Genomic DNA, 17,851 nt, shown 5'->3' on the forward strand with positions numbered 1-17,851 from the left:
TATAGTGCCTATATTCTAGGCACTATAGCCGTGCACGTCCTCATCAGGCGTCCACGGAAATACGTCACCACTGCCACCAGGAAGCTCCGACTGAAGAAGCTAGATCAGAGGTAATGTAATTGCAGGTAATCAACCGTAATGTGGCGCTACGGCAACAGAAGTTTGGAAAGGAGGACAATGATACAACGTCGGATACAAAAGAAAGGACACGCGTTGTCACCAGGTGCCGCGCCTGCGCGGTGAAGCTTCTTCGGTGGTAGCATGCGCGGCAGACGCGATCTCGAGCTGTGCCCGCAACTTACGTCATCACACCAAAGCGGGTTTCCACCAGAAGATCAAAAAAAAAATCACGCCATATCCACGGAATGAATGATGATAAGTGGGGCGAAGCTCGAGAGGGGGAGATCATCGGTAACCGTAACTCTCCCGTGAAAGTTCGCCCATTACATCATTAAGAAAGACGTAAGACTGTGTGCGTACATTGTACAAATCAACTTTTATTTTCGGAGTCAATGCTCCCAGGCCCAGACCTGGTGAAAGACCCCGCGCCATCGAGGACTACCCCGCACCTCCACCACAATTTGTCACGTAGGATGGGACACAACGGTAAAGAAAGAACTTTTATTTAGGGCGAACTTGTGCCCGAACAAGACGAGAGGAAACGAGCAAAGGTCCTTGCGTCTCGTTCGAGCAGAGCGGACGCACTCCACGTCGGCTCCGTCGTCGCCACGATTTTTGGGAGGACCATCCCGCCCCTGATGTCCAAATCGTACGTACGAGTTTCCTAACGTCGAGAGGATCACGTAGGTACCAAATTTGGGCCGATTAGCCCATTTTTGGCGATTTTACGAGCATTTTCTTCGGCGAGGCGAGGCGCCCCAGCTAAGCCTAACGAGGGAACCGACGAGTACGGGCATGGCGTCGGCCACGTCGACGGCCGCCGCCGCCGCCGCGGGCGTGCCCGGACCTGCCCAGCGGGCGGATCTTCGGCGCTCCGGTGGGGAATTCTTCCACGAATCCTGCGAGATGGATGTGTCTACTGCGGACTCTTCTCAGCGAGTGCAGACTGTGTTAGACTGTGCGACGGTGAGAACTGTTTCCACGTGCTCCGGCATCGACGGCCACGTAGTCGACGGCAACGAGCGTCCGCGCGCCGACGACGAGCCGGAGGAAGACGATGACCACGCCGGGTGGACCCGCGTATCCCATCAGCGTCGTCGCAAGAAGACAGTGAGTGTTCTCAAAGCTTCCACGCAGCGAGCCTCGCCACACGCCGGTAAGCCTAACGCTTCACAACGCCACGTCACCCTCACGAGAGCCCAGATCGCGAGTAAAGTCAACGCCGGCATGGCGAAGACGGCGCGCATGCCCAACTTTGCGCCGAGAGACGAATTCCGTGTGGTCGTGCGGCCACGTGGCGGCCTAGAGATAGGCAAAACGCCGATAACCGACCTGCGCCGAGCCGTATTCGAGGCGGCCAAGGCGGGCGAGGAAGCCGGGCGCGAAGACACCATGCTCCCGAACCTCGCTCAGAATATTCTGGTCATCAGTACCCCGAGCTGGGAAAGAATGCTACAGTACGTAGTCGTGAAGAGGATCGCCATTGGCGGCAGAAAATACGAGACCTACGCGTACCGCGCGGCGCCGGAGGACACCTCTCGCGGCGTGATACTTGGAGTAGGCTTAGAAGACACCGCGGACGACATCTATCGCCACGTGGTAAACAAGCATAACCCCACCGCCGGTGACGCACACCGCCTCGGCCAGTCGACGGCGGTCGTCATCCTGTTTCACGGGAGCAAGGTGCCGTCCTACGTGTGGTACGGCGGCGTAGTCACGCGGTGCTACCTATACCGGCAGCACAAGGAAGTCTAAGATCTGCGGACAAATCGGCCACAGGAAAGACGTGTGCCCCACGCCGAACGCTCGCGTGTGCTTCGCGTGCGGACTGAAGAACCCCGGCGACGGGCACGAGAGCCAGTGCAAGCCGCGGTGTCGCCTGTGCGGCGGCCCGCACCCCACGGGCGAGGGCTCGTGCAAACATAAGTTCAAGACCCCGTATCAAGTTCGCAAGCGGCAGTGGGAACGGAAGCTAGAAGAGGAACGAGCGCGAACGGCCACGCCGGCGCCCAAGATCCGACTTTCTCGAAGAGACGAATTCCCCAAACTCGCCTCGCCACGCGGCAGCAGCCGCGGCAGGAGCGCGTCGCGCCGGAGCGCGGCGCGGAGGAGTGCGTCGCGAGGGGACGCGCAGAGCAGGAGCGCATCGCGCGGTCGTCGCGCCACGTCGAGAGGCCCTGCCTCCTGGGCGGCGATCACGACCGGCGCAGCTGGCGGAGCAGCTGCCGCGCCGAGTCGCCGGCGCTCAAAGTCCGCTCGCCGCGAGCGCTCGGAATCCAGACGGAGAAGCGCGAGCCGCCCGCCGCCGCGACGCAGCAACAACGACACGAAGCAAGCGAGTGCCTCCCCGGAGACCGTGGAACTGAGGAAAATGGTGAAAGAGCTGCAGGCCACCGTGCACGCTCAGCGAGTAACCATCGAACAGCTAACCCTAAAGCTCGAAGAACTGTGGGGACCGAGAGCGACCACGTGGTCCAAGCCTGCGCCCGCAGAGACGGCCACCGTCAATCCGACGGAACGCCCAGCACCGCCGCCGAAGCAGGTGGCGGAGCGCCGGGAATCCCCGGCACACGAACACGACGCCGAAGACGAGTGCGACGAGGACATCGACGGCGACCGCAGCAAGTCGGTGGGCTACGCCGGCCTGACAACCGCTACCGCAAACTCGAAAGCCAGATGAACCGTTGGGGGAGAGACCTCGAGGTCCTGGAGAAACGACTCACTAACAGGCTGATGCAAGTCATGCAGCGGCAGGTGCAAGCCTTCCAGCAGCAGCAGCAGCAAGTCTTCCAACAAGCCATACAACAACAACTCAGTCAACTGACGGCGCCCGCGAGAGGAGTCGTACAAGAGCACGGCAGCCAAGTCACCGTCACTGTATTGCCACCATGATGACGACGACCCGCCACCGCACTTCGCTACGCATCTGGCACTGGAACGCCAACGGCTTTCGGTGCCGGAGGGCGGTCCTGCAGCAACACCTTCGCACCCTGACGCCGGCGGAACAACCCGACGTCATCATGGTGCAGGAGACCCACGCCGAAGACGCCGGCGCGGTGTCCCTGCCGGGCTACAGGTCGCACGCCAGCCCGCCGAGCGCTCGCACCTGCGGGCGCGGAGCGGCGCAGGGCGTGTGCACCTTCGTCCGGAAGGGCATCGCGTTCATCAAACACGACTCGCTCATGGGCAGCCGCGGCAGCGCGATCGAACTGTGCGCGACCGAGCTGACCGTGGCCACGGGCAAGCACAAGGACAAGAGCACCAGCACGACCGTGATGGTGGTCGACGTGTACAGTAATCCGCAGCACAACCAACAAAGGTTCAAGACGTTACTGCACAGAGCACGCGGGGCGGTCTCCGCATGCGACGGCGCCATCGTCGTCGCGTGCGGGGACTTCAACGCACGACACAAGGAACTCGGCCACGCCGCCACGACGGTCAAGGGCCGAGAACTGCTGGAGGACGCCGCCGAGGCGGACTACGTTCTCCTAACGGACCCGGCACATCCCACGCGCATCGGCACGTCCGTCGTCAAAGACACCACTCCGGACCTGGCGTTTCTTCACCTGCCCGACAGTGAACCTGGGTAGCGACCACTACATCGTCGAAGTCGTCGTCCCGCTCCGACCCAACGGCAGGGACGGCGGCGACGCCGGAGACGGGCGCATCAAGCACCGACTCACGAATTGGCACGAGTTTCGCACCGAAGACCTGGGCGAGATTAAGGACATCGAGGAGTGGTCGCGCAATATCGTCGCGGCCGCGGAGAAGGCGACGTCCGTTACGGAGACGTCCGAGGAGACCACGCGCATGGACCCCCGGCTCGCGCACATGCTGGAGGCTCGAAGCTCGCTACAGCGACGGTGGAAGCGGCAGCGGCACAACCGCGCCCTCCGCAAGCGAATCGCTACGCTCGGCCGAGAGATCGAGAAGTACAGCCGCCAGCTGTGCGCGCAGCAGTGGTTCGAGCTGTGCAACGAGGCCGACGGCCAGCTCCACCGAGGGGGCACGTGGAAACTCCTCCGCCACCTGATGGACGAAAGCCAAAGCAAGGAATACCAACGACACCGGCTCGCGCAGATCATGTACGCGGCGACGAAAGAGCTCGGGGAGCGGGAAGTGCACAAACGCCTCAACGAGCGCTACCTTCCCGAGACCGCGAGAGAACAGCACGGAGAGTACGCCGGCCCGCCCAACCCCTCGCTCGACCGCGACATCGAGGAGTGGGAGGTCCGGCGCGCCACCCAGGCCCTCAACTGTCGGTCGGCGGCGGGCCCGGACCGCGTCACGAACAAGGCGCTGCGCAACCTGAGCGACGCGGCCATAACATCGCTCACGAAGTACTTCAACGAGCACTGGCGAGCCGGCAGCCTCCCGCGGCAGTGGAAGACGGCCAAGACAATACTCATACCCAAGCCCAACAAGCCGCCGGGCATAGAGAGCCTGCGCCCCATCTCCCTCACGTCGTGCGTGGGGAAGGTGCTGGAGCACGTCCTCAACGACCGGTGGCAGCGGTATCTCGAGACCAACGGGAGCTAAAGGCAGCAGGACACCACGGCTCCGCAAGTTTCTTCGCTTTTTCGAAGAAGTTCCACTCTTCGACCTCACCGGACCAGCGGAACGCATACCGGAACCGACCAGGACCATTCTCAACAAATTTTGGATCCCTACCTTCAACGAAACGGACAATACCAGTGATTTTGTCCCGACCGGCATGTGAGTGCGTGCTAGGCCTACTAGGCTTAGGGCGTGTTCCACAAACCACCGACACCGACAAGCCGGCGCCGCCGCGCCAAAACCACTCAAGCATGGCTCCCAAGTTCTACCAGGACGAAGACGGCTGGAGGCATCCTATATCGCAACGCCCGGTGAGTCCGAAAGAACTGATCAAGCTCATTTTACGACCCGCCGACGGCCTCAACCTTGCCTTCGCCAATCCAAGTGAACTACACCACCAGCTCTGCCAAACCGCGAGACTCTCACCTAACGAGGCAACTACCTTCACTGTACGTGTCGACCCGAGCAAAAACCTAGCCTTCCTGAACTGCCGAGACAAACCGACAGCCGAGAAGATCGGAAGTATTTCGTCGATAAGCACCAACTCAGCAACGGGCCGAGTATCCATCTACATATCGGCCGCGCACGACACCTGCAAGGGAGTAGTTCACAACATCCAACCAGGAACGGACTCAGATTACCTCGTGAAGCACCTATCCGCCCCAGGTTACACTATCACCTCGGCACGCATGATGGGCAAAACAGGCACAGCAATTATCACCTTTATGTGCACCTATATCCCCCGTGACGTGATCTACGCCGGAGGCGAATACCGCTGCCGTCCACACCGACCCCGAGCACAATTCTGCCGAAAATGTCTCGCAATCGGGCACAGGGCTGATGTATGTACCAAAACCAGCGAAGCACTCTGCCCGAAATGCGGCAAAGGCGGACAAGAAGAAGACCACCAAGACTGCCTGACGCAATGCATTAACTGCGGAGGCAACCACAGCGCGGATGACAAAACCTGCGAGAAGAGACAAGCTGTGGACAGCGCAGTACGGTACCAAGCCTACCACAAACGAATAATCCGCCGTAGGAACCTCAACACCGAGCAAAACTCACAGCAACCCAAGCAAGAAGAAGCCCAACAACGTGGAAGAAGCCACACACGCTTCGCCGAACACGAGACCCACAACGGCATCCGATCGCGATCGAAGAGCTCCTCACGGCAACGAAGCTCATCGAGGCCTGGAGCACCATCCCGATCCCAGGACCTGATCAAGCAACAATCGCCAGAAAACGCCGGTCAACCACAGGTGAGCCAGCCACTCCTTAAATCAACACACATACGCACAGCCAAACAAGCTAATAAGTCCTACAGAGATGCAGTTAGGACGCAAACACATGCCCGACGAGAACAGATGCTACCCCGGCCACAAACACTCGCACAACAAAGCTCCCTTCCTCCAAACCACTCACCACCAGTTACGGTCACTACACCAGACATCCAAAGCGACATGGACACTGAATCTAACGTCGCAATAAATCGCTCTACACCGGGCCCGAAACGCAGCAGAACAGATGATGAAGGAACCCCTGATGGTGGAGGAATGCCACCGTCGGCTCACAGTGACTTTGACCTCCAGATACACTCTCAAAGGCTCCAAGAAGTATAGGCAAAGGTGGACACCCTCCTCACAACACTGGAAGAAAGAATAGCAGCTATGATGGACAAAGTGTTCGATGCCCTCCTTGAGAGAAGGCTGGCACACCTCACCGACATACTCCTTCACCGTTTCGAGCAGCGCTTCGACCACCTACTCAAAAAAGCAGGCCACCTAACCACCCTCGCAGATCAACCACAACATGGTTAGAGAGCTAAGTCTCATCCAGTGGAACTGCAGGGGTTTCAAAAACAAAAGAAACGCCCTTCATCAGTGGATCCAAAACTTACCTAGGAAACCAGATATAATTCTTCTACAGGAAACTGGAAAGCATCCAACCCTACCAGGTTACTCTACCTTCCAAACCAGAGACCAATTTGCACTCCTCATTCTCAAGGAACTTCCCGCCAACCTGGAACATGACACAGATAACAGCATCACTATATCAATCCAAACGACCGAAGGACCGCTGCACATCACAAATGTGTACAGCCCGCCTAAAGACAACCTACCGGAACTTAAAGAAATATTAAGACCCAAGACCACGCGAAGTGCATACGAACACCTTCTAGCTGGGGACTTCAACGCCCCTCACCGAGCCTGGGGGTACAGCAAAGACAGCAAGAAGGGACGCAAACTGCTATATGCACTACAGGAAGCAGGATACACAATCCACAATGACACACTGGAATTTACTAGATTGGGAAACTCTGTAGAACGGAACACGAACCCAGACCTTACTATGGCCACATCAAGGACAAACATCAGTTGGACCCATACCCAAGAATACATGGGAAGCGATCACGCAATTATCGCCCTTTCTATCCACACCAAACCAAGAAGATTGAAATGGAAAAAACAACAAATCACTGAATGGGACATGTATAGAAAAGAAAGAGAAGGGCAAAGCCCTCCTGATCTTGACGCTTGGACAAATGATATTATCAACACAAAAATGAAGCATACCAAGACCTACACAAACCAAGAAGGAGGACCTTGCGTGGACAAGCACCTAGCTCATTGCTGGGAGGCAAGAAACGCGCTTATCAAGCGCTGGAAAAAATGCAAAACAAATCGCAAGCTCAAAGCAAGGATAGCCAAGCTAAACCAACATATCCAGACGTACTCAGATAAACTCAGAAGAGAACAATGGCAGATGGCGTGCGAACAACTTCAGGGAACCCTAAGCACAAGTAAGACATGGCGTATCTTGAAATCCCTCATCGATCCAGAGGCCACCAAGACCATGACTAGGAACAAAATGCAAGCGCTAATTGATGAGCACGAAAATCCGCAAAAAATGCTGAAAGACTTACAAAACCTGTATATCCCCTCCGCGACCCAACCTGACTACCGGAACTACTCGGGAGCCAACAACGAAGATCTTGATAAGGACTTTACCATGGACGAACTTAAAATAGCAATCAAGAAGTGCACAGGACACAAAGCGCCAGGCCCTGACCAGATAACTACAGCCCACCTAAGAAACCTGGCGGAAAGTGATATGGAATTCCTGCTCACAGAAATCAACTACATATGGAGTGGAAGCCCACTTTACACAAAATGGAAGTTGGGACACATGATATTCATCCCCAAACCAGGCAAACCCCTTAAACTCAGCAACCTAAGACCAATCACCCTGACGTCCAATGTGGGGAAGCTAATGGAAAGGATGGCATTAAAAAGACTCCAACAGTATCTTGAAGATCAAGAGATGCTACCTCCTAACATGGTCGGCTTCAGGAGCAACCTCTCCACCCAAGATGCTTTACTTCGCATCTACGAAGATATACACAAAGAACCGAGTCTAGCACAACTAAAAGCAATCTTAGCCATTGACCTGAAGAAGGCGTTTGACCACATTGACCACGACGCTATGCTCGAAGAACTGGGAAACACTAATTGTGGAAGCAGAATGTACAACTATGTAAGAAACTTCCTACAAAACAGGCAACTCACCATCGGCATTGGCGACCATCCCACTGCTCCCTTCTCTCACCCACAAAAAGGCATACCCCAAGGGTCGGTCCTTTCACCAACACTATTTAATCTTGCCATGCTGAAGGTCCACAGAGAATTATGCAAGATTCCGGACATAAAATTCTCCCTTTACGCAGATGATATCACACTTTGGATCAATAAGGGAAGTCCAGGTCATATCCAAGACACCCTGCAATTGGCCCTGAATGCAGTAGGAAGAGCAGCCCACTACATAGGACTAGAATGCTCTGCAGAGAAAACGGAACTCTTAGTAGTGCACAATCCTCGATGGAAGCCCCCACCATACATCTAAGCCACGAAAACCACGACATATACCCCAAGCCCTCCATAAAAATTCTGGGCCTCCACATACAAAGTGACGGTGGAGGACACAGAGCGGTGAGCCAAATCATACAGCAGTGTGAGCAGACCTTACACATGATGAGAAGAGTGTCAAACAGAAATAAAGGGCTCAAGGAAGGAGACTTAATCCGCCTCAGGGACGCCCTCATTACCACCCGCATCAGATATCAAGCCCCTTACATAAACCTCACCAAAACATTAGAAAATCGGCTGGATATACTAATCAGGAAAGCAACAAAACTTGCCCTAGGAATTCCCTTCAGCGCCAGCACAACGAAGCTTCTCAGCACAGGAACTCTCCATACCACCGAAGAAATTATAACCACACAGCGTCACAACCAACTAATACGGCTAAACAGCACTCACTCGGGACGAGCTATACTCACAGAACTCGGATACCAACCAAGCCCCACCCAGGTCGCTACAACCCCCATCAAGCAAGACATCCTCAAGCACATACAGGTGGCACCCATCCCACGGCACATGGACAAAGAAAGGAATCCATCTCGACGACAAATTAGAGCGGCATTTTATTCAAAGAAGGTTGTCAGAGATCCCCACCAAAAACACATATTCACGGATGCAGCCAAGAGAGGACCTATGTGTGGAATAGCCTATACGAACCTCAAAGACGAATGCTCGATGCACACCAGCTGTACCACTCCGGAAGAAGCTGAAATGCTAGCCATAGCACTCGCAATTGGCCAAACGACGACCCCCACCACACTTACAAATATTTACACGGACTCCAAGAAGGCATGTCACCTACTTGCAAGCGGAATCACCTTTCCATCTGCACTGCAACTTTTAGCCACAGGAAGAGGACAGGCCAGAATTCACTGGGTACCTGGGCACATGGGATTAGCTGGGAACGAACGAGCCAATCAACTCGCCCGTGAAGCACTCATCCGGGCTCCCGCTGACCATGTCTGTACCCTGAAATCTCACCCCCAACGTCGTATCAAAATGAGACAGTACCTCCACGAGAGGATGGAGTATCCACCCCCCCATCCTTTGTTGGACAGAGAAGAACAAACACTACTCAGACAAGCACAAACAAACACACTACAAACTCCGGCATGGTTACATCGCCTAAGGCATGGCACCACCAGCCCACCGCCCCAGTGCAGCCACTGCAACGCCACACTTAACCAAGAACATATATTGTGGGAATGCATTAACACCTCAGCACTCAGAACACATCACACTAAGGAGTGGCTGGCTACCGCCTGCAATCACCAAGATCAACGGGACCTGGTGGCCTTCATCCGAAGTGCTACCAGCAGCTGCCTGGACGGAGGCGGCTGACGGATGCCACCCCAACCATTGCGATAATAGACAAAAATAAAGTTTTCTCTCTCTCTCTCTCTCGAGACCAACGGCCTGTACCCCGACCCGATGCTGGGCTTCCGCTCGCGGCTGGGAACGCAGGACGCGATGTTGCTGCTGCAGCGCGAGGTGCTGGCTCCGCCGACGAGACCGACCTCGGACAACCGCGCCATCCTGGGCCTGGACCTGCAGAGCGCCTTCGACAAGGTGAAGCACTCGGCGATTCTGGCCCAAGTGTCCCGGCTCGGCATGGGACAGCGTTCCTACAATTACATCCGGACCTTCCTGACCGGTCGCACGGCCCGGCTGGAGGTGGGCCAAACTCAACTCGAGGAGCGAGAGCTGGGCAGCGTCGGCACGCCGCAGGGCTCGGTGATCTCGCCGCTGCTATTCAACTTGGTAATGATCGGCGTGGCCCGTCGCCTGGACGAGCTGCCCGATGTGCGCTACACCGTCTACGCCGACGACATCACGCTGTGGGTGCCGGGCGGCAGCGACGGCCACATCGAGTCGGCGCTGCAGGAGGCGGTGGACGGCATTGAGGAGAGCCTGCGCGGCACGGGTCTCCGGTGCGCCCCGCAAAAGTCGCAGCTCCTGATCCTGCCCCCAACGGGACGTTACCGCAAGAAGACGTCGGCCGAAGCGGAGCGCAGCATCGTGGTGCGCGGGAGCGACGGCACGGCGATTCCCGAAGCGACGAGCATCCGCGTCCTCGGCATGCACGTCGACGCGAGCCGCCGCTTCAACAACACCACGGTAGAACGACTGGTAACGAAGATGGGCATCGCCACGCGCCTCGTCAAGCGACTCGCAACGCGCGCGCGCGGCATGAGAGAGGCGAGCCTGCTGCGCCTGCTGCAGGCGTTCGTGGTAAGCCAGGTGGCCTACGTGGGAGCATTCCACGACTGGCGGACCCAGGAGCGAGCCAAGATCGACGCGGCGATCCGCAAGTCGTACCGGGCGGCCCTGGGCCTACTCAACAGCACGAGCAACGCGGCCCTCGCGTCTCTGGGAGTGCACAACACGCTCTCGGAGATCAGCGAGGCGCAGAGAACGTCGCAACTGGAACGCCTGGGGTCGACCCGGACGGGCAGAAGGCTGCTGCAGCGCGTGGGACTGAGCTGCCCCTTCGACGAGGAGGACGAGCTGGTCCCGCTGCGCGACGATATCGCCAACAGCTTGGTGGTGCCGCCGCTCCCGAAGAACGTCGCGCCGGGACGGAACCCGGAACGGAGAATGGCGCGGGCGTGCGCGCTCGCCAAAGAGTACAACGAGAGGAGCGACGCCGTGTACGTGGACGCTTCCAAACGTCGCGACAAGGAAGACTCCTACGCGGTGGTGGCGGTGCGTGCCGCCACGGGAGAACTGCTGAGCTCGGGCAGCGTGCGCGCCAAGTCCGCCAGACAGGCGGAGGAGGCGGCGATCGCGCTGGCCCTGCTCCACCCCGGGACGAGGACGGTGTTCAGCGACTCCAAGTCGGCCATCGCCAACTTCGCCAGGGGCACGGTGTGCAGGACGACGATGCGCATCCTTTCCGGCATCGGGGAGGCAGCTCGCACGAACATCGCAACGACCGTACGGTGGTTCCCGGCCCACATGGGACGGGAGCTCCGCAACGGCCACCGAAACGTCAACGAGGCAGCCGACGCTGCGGCCCGTGATCTCGCCGCGTGCCGGGCCGCGCCAGCGACGGACGCCGACGACGACGAAGACTCGAGCAACGACGAAGAGGACAACGACGCAGAACCCCTGACTACGTACGGTGCGACGCTGTGCTGGTACAGGACAGAGAGGCAGGCCTACCCTCCGCCCCACCCGGGGCTCGTGAGGAGGGAGGCAGTGCTTCTACGACAGTTGCAAACCGGGACGGTGCTAACGCCGGCGCTCGCGCGCCACGTGTGCCCGGACATGTACGAAGACGCGGTGTGCAGTGTTTGTGCGCGTGTGAATGCGGACTTGGCCCACTTGATGTGGGGATGCGACGAGCACGACCCGAGTGACGGGAGGCCGATCCTCCCTCCAGACGTTACGAACTCGATCCGCTCCTCGGAGCGCGAAAGCCAGCTGAGGGCCATCCAGCGGCTCGAGGCTGCCCTGGGCAAGCAACGGCGAAAGGGGAACCCGCACTCCTCTCGGCCTCCTCCCGCGGGAGCGAGGGCTAGGGGCGATCGCGGTGGCACTCCGAGTAGCCCGCGCCGACCGGACGCAGTCCTCGGGGTCGGCCCGACGCCGCGGTGAGCGGAGAAGACTACGGGACGGTGAAGCCCTGCGCGGCCTGATCCGTCCCCGACTGCAGGAATCTCAATAAAGTCCTTTCTGCCTCTCTCTCTCGTTCGATCTCCGAGAACGACTGCCTGCGTTCGTGGCGTGATCTCTTGCGTGATCTCCCCCTCGCAGTGCACGTGCGCTCGCGCCTCCGTTGGCGAACACAGACAAGCTCGCGCTCCCGGTGCCGAGTTTGCGCTTCCGGTTGCAGCCGGTTCTTGCGCGTGCAACGCGGCCCACTTTGCGACATCTCCGAAAGCATGCGGCGGTCACGTACCACGAGACACAAGGGATGGACAGACCCATGGCTTTAGGAGCTTCGCCCCTAAAACAAATTCCCGGTAATTCATGCCCCGGGGCTATACTCGTGGGTTGCCGTAGTTCCATGGAAGCCTCCGGAAGACCACTTCAGGACCTTCAACGGGCGCCGAAATCCCGACACACCGGCGTGTTTGTTTGCTGCTTAATCAGAAAAACGACCGCCGCGGCCGGGAATTGAACCAGTGGCCTTGGGTTCAGCAGCGCAATGCCTTACGCACTGAGCCACAGCGTTTTTTCTTTCTTTATTGCAATATTTCAGTACAAAACAAGCACCATCAAACAAAAAACTGCAACGATAAAACTGCTAGTCATCACCTTGCCAGCAGAAGAACGATTAAAATTGTCTGAGGTTGGTCAGTGTTTCAGGCTCAGGCTGAGCCCTCCACACTTCAATAATCATACGCATTGAATCACCGAAATATTCTCTTGACCATTTAGCGTCAACGTCCCTATGGCGTATGGCCATGCGGGATCTCCAAATTGCACGTAGGGCCAGGACCATCACGAGGTCGTAAGGTACTTCGTCACTCTCAATCGGTAAAAACCTAATGCCGTGAGCGTCCAGGGGGAAATCTTTTTTGAGGGTCCGTTGAAGCACGTCCCAAAAGAAGACCCCGTCCCAGCAGTCCACCCCACCCGGCAAAAACATTTCCTTTTCCTTCTGCCACGTTTTCACATCAAGGACGCCCGAATGAAGTTTAAAGAAAAACGTTTAACCCATGGGCCAATCGCCATACGTTTCACACGCTTAAGCACATGCTGTCCTGGCCCTACACGGTAGAGTGATCTATACAATGGAACAGGAAGCACGGAATCAACGAGGTCATTATACAATCTTTTACGCGTCACACTAGATAAGTACTCTAGCGTGAAGCGTGCACGCAAAAACATGGTGGCTTGTACCACCTCACGGAAGTAGCCTTTCGTTGCGCCAAAAGAAAAAGAGGCTGACGTTACAACAAAATCAGGAAGTGCTCCTGGCCAACTTTACCTGACATACAGTGCGCAAAAAGGGGTCCTTCACATCCCGAAGAAACAAAAAACGATTTACCACTTGACGCAAAAACAGATGCGATAATGACAGGCCACCAAGACGCACGCGCCGAAACAGGTTCGTACGGCAGGTTCTCTCCATGACGACTCCCAAATCAACACAGCAAAAACTCGGTGCAAGGCCTGTACATGTGCCCGCGATGCAACACCTTTAGAACGTACTACAGACCCGCCGCGGTGGCTCAGTGGCTAAGGCGTTGCGCTGCTGAGCACGAGGTCGCGGGTTCGATTCCCGGCCGCGGCGGCCGCTTTTCTGATGGAGGCGAAAAGCAAAAACGCCCGTGTGTACGAGATTTCGGCGCACGATAAAGATCCCCAGGTGGTCAAAATTAATCCGGAGCCCTCCACTACGGCGCGCCTCATCGCCTGCGTTGCGTTGGCGCGTTAAACCACACAATCAATCAATCAAGAACGTACTACAGTTTGCTAATTGAAAACACATCACACACTGAGGCCCTCGCAACTATTGAAGTCCGCTACCCTTCCATTTCTCGACCTTTTCACGCAATACGACTGTTTGTCTGCGCCAATAAGGGTCGCTGTCTACATAGTTCTCGAGGGGCACTCCCAAGTACTTCACCGGCGTCGTCTGCCAGCTGATACACTGGAAAACACTAGGCGTACTGTCCCACTGGCCATGCCAGAAGCCTAGACATTTCTGCCAATTAACACCACTGGCACTGTACTTACAAAAAGTTTTCAGGGTGTTTACAGCAATGCTTATGCTTCTCCTATAAACAAAAAAAAGAGGAATGTCGTCAGCGTAAGCTAACACCCGCACTTCACACGACTGAAGTTTAAACCCTTTGACGTCTTCGCTCCTGATTACACTTAAACAAAAGGCTTCAATGTACTACAAACAAAAAAGAAACGGAGACAATGGGCAACCCTGACGAACGGCACGTTGAACAGGAACGGGTGTGCCGATCGTTTCGTTAATAACAACCCTAGTAGAACACCCAGTGTACGCCATGCGCATAACAGAACCAGCATTCACGTGTTCCAACATATTTAACAAAAGTTCGTGCGACACCTGATCGAAGGCTTTAGCCATGTCTACCTGGAGCATTGCCAAAGTCCCTTGCATGGCGCCACAACACTCGAGAACACTTCGGGCAGTATGAATATTTGTAACTATCGACTGCCCTTTGACCCCGCACGTTTGATGCGGCCCTACCACGTCCTTTATGACAGTCTGTAAGCGGCTAGCTGATATTTTCATTAAAACCGTATAATCGACATTTGTCAGACTACTAGACGATACCCAGGGATCTGCCTGAGTTTCGCAACCTCCTCCGATTTCGGTATAAACACAGTGTGCGACACGAGAAAAGAAGGTGGCGCACACCTTTGTGGTACGCCTCAGAGTAAACTCTACATAGGACCGGGCTGATGTCACCCTTAAACGCCTTGTAGAAAGCGGCGCTCAGGCCATCAGGGCCCGGCGTCTTCCCTGGGCTCCACTCGTCGATAGCGCCGCGTATCTCTTTTACAGTAATATCTCTTTCGAGATGCGCCATAACTTCGTCTGAGCACGGTAACAAAGACGTAAACTCTTCTCTAAACTTGACGGCATCTACAGGATGACAAGAAAACAAATTTTTATAAAAGTCAGAAAAACAACGCTCTATATTAGCCTGGTCACTATAAACCACACCTTCGACTTCAATTTCCACTATCGCATTTCTGCGAGCACACTTTTTTTTCCGCGCTAAGGTCACTATAAACCACACCTTCGACTTCAATTTCCACTGTCGCATTTCTGCGAGCACACTTTTTTTTTCCGCGCTAAACGCTCTTTTAGTCGGCGCTTCCCCGTGCGAAAATCGTTCAGCTCTTGCTTCTCTTTATCTATTACTTCGAGCTGCGCTTTTAAAGGGACACTGAAGTGAATTTTTCAAGCTCCCGGATTTGCTTGCACTGTGTAGACTGGCTCAAATTACCACACTTTTTATCGTTTACCCGGTTGATAGGTCGGTAATTATTGTATAAAGCGGGAAAGAAGAAAAACTACCATGCGCGGTCTGTGGCGGCCGCACCAACTAAAGGCTTTGACGTCGGGAGGAGGGGTCACCGTGATTGGACGATGTCCAAGGTTAGCATTCAAACAAGTTTCGGTTTCGGTTCTGTAAAACAACATGCTTGACATCCGACGGCATTGTTAGATGGGCATTCGCGATATCTTGGCTTGCCTGAAGCGGCAGTACAGAGCAGCGGCAACTACATTGTGGAAACGAAAATGATAATACGGCCGAGAAGAAAGAAAAGATGCGCGATTCAAGCAGGCGCCACGCCTGCGCAGTGATGTTCGTTCTACGCACCCTGGGTAGTCGCATGCTCGGCAAGGTAAATATAAATGGTAGCGAAGATTCGGGCTAAAAGCGGTTCAGAACCTATTGCCAGCGACATCAACATGGAGGGGGGTTATGGTAGTGGCGACTGAAGCGCGAATACGTGAGCAGGAAACACACTAACAACATGATCCAAGTTTTATTCAACAATAAAACAACATAATTTACGAATGATATTTATTTCTGAATCCCACTTATTTAGGCACAGTGTGCAAAAAATTTATGGAAATGTTATTCTGGAGTGTCCGTCGGGCGTCATTCTGCGCAGCTACTCCGGACAGCTCGCCCAGGTCGAGGGTCAAGCCCAGGTCAGCGTTCGCCTTGGCGACAGGGAGGCCACCCTGCCCCTGTACTTAACCAAGGGGTCGTCACCGACGCTGCTGGGCCGGAACTGGATCCAGGCGTTGGGCGTGCGGTCGCCGGAGTACCAGAAAGCAGTGTAGGTGGTGGAAGACGTCCCAGGCCTCCCGACCGAGTTCAAGGCCCTGTTCCAGCCCGGGGTGGGCAATTCACCGGCACGGCGGCGAGCATTCATGTCCCACAGGGAGCTCAACCCCGGTTTTTCAAGACGTGCCCGCTGCTGTTCGCCTTGAAGGAGAGGGTCACCCAGGAGCTGCAACGGTTGCAGCGAGAACACATCCTGGTGCCCGTCAAGACGTCGGAGTGGGCCGCTCCCATCGTGCCAGTCGACTCCTCAAGCAAGACGGCAGTGTCAGGATCTGCAGGGACTTCAAGGTCACCGTCAACCCCATCGCTACCGTCGAGAAGTACCCGCTGCCCCGTATTGAAGGTCTCTGGTCGGTGTTGTCCGGGGGACAGAAGTTCACAATACTCGACCTCAGATATGCTTACCAGCAGCTGGTGCTCCAGGAGTCGTCCCGGAAGTATGTCACCATATCTACAATGCTGGGACTCTTCCAGTACACGCGCTTACCGTTAGGTGTGGCCTCAGCACCTGCCATTTTCCAGAGGGAGATGGACAACCTCTTCAGGGGCATGATGCATGTGGCGGTGTACTTGGACGACATCCTGGTAACCGGTACAGACGACGAGGACCACCTACCGAACCTGCAAAGCGTCCTGGCACGATTGCAGGATGCCGGGCTGAAGCTCAAGCTGGAGAAATGCATTTTCTTGGCCCCCAGCGTTGAGTGCCTAGGCCACGTCATTTCCCAGGCAGGCCTAGCCCCGGCACCCCGCAAGGTTGAGGCTGTGCTCAAGGCGCCCAAGCCCCAGAACAAGAAGGAGCTGCAGAGCTACCTTGGCCTCATCAACTTCTACAGGAGCTTCCTGCCGAACCTGTCGTCACATCTACAGCCGCTCCATCTTCTGCTTCGAGATGGACAGCAGTGGGCCTGGAAGAAGGAACAGGACTTGGCCTTCCAGCGCAGCAAGGAGCTCATCACCAAGGCTCCGGTGCTGGTGCACTTCGATCCGGCCAAGCCTGTCGTCCTGACCGTAGATGCGTCGCCGTATGGTGAGGGAGCCGTCCTGGCACACCGGGAGAAGAATGGCCAGGAACGGCCCGTATCGTTTGCGTCCCGTCGGTTTCATGCGGCTGATCAGCGGTACAGCCAGTTGGACAAGGTAGGCCTGGCCCTCATGTTCGGGGCCGAGCGCTTCCATCAGTACCTGTGGGGCCGGAAGTTTGAAGTTGTCACGGACGACAAGCCGCTGCTGGGACTGCTGGGGCCTGACAAGGCGGTTCCAGTGCAGGCATCACCTCGAGTGGGGCGCTGGGCCTTCAGGCCCGCGGCCTAGGTTACCGGCTGCTCTACCGTCCAGGAAAGGACCTGGCACCTGCTGATGCTCTGAGCCGACTGCCCCTGCCGGATGTGCTTGCTGCTGTTCCTGAACCTGCCGAAGTGTTCATGCTGGAACACTCTTACCCGGAGGTGCTGTCCA

Source organism: Haemaphysalis longicornis, unplaced genomic scaffold (assembly GCF_048455015.1).
Source record: "Haemaphysalis longicornis isolate Haplotype H1 unplaced genomic scaffold, Haemaphysalis longicornis Haplotype H1 scaffold_10, whole genome shotgun sequence".
Taxonomy (NCBI): domain Eukaryota; kingdom Metazoa; phylum Arthropoda; class Arachnida; order Ixodida; family Ixodidae; genus Haemaphysalis; species Haemaphysalis longicornis.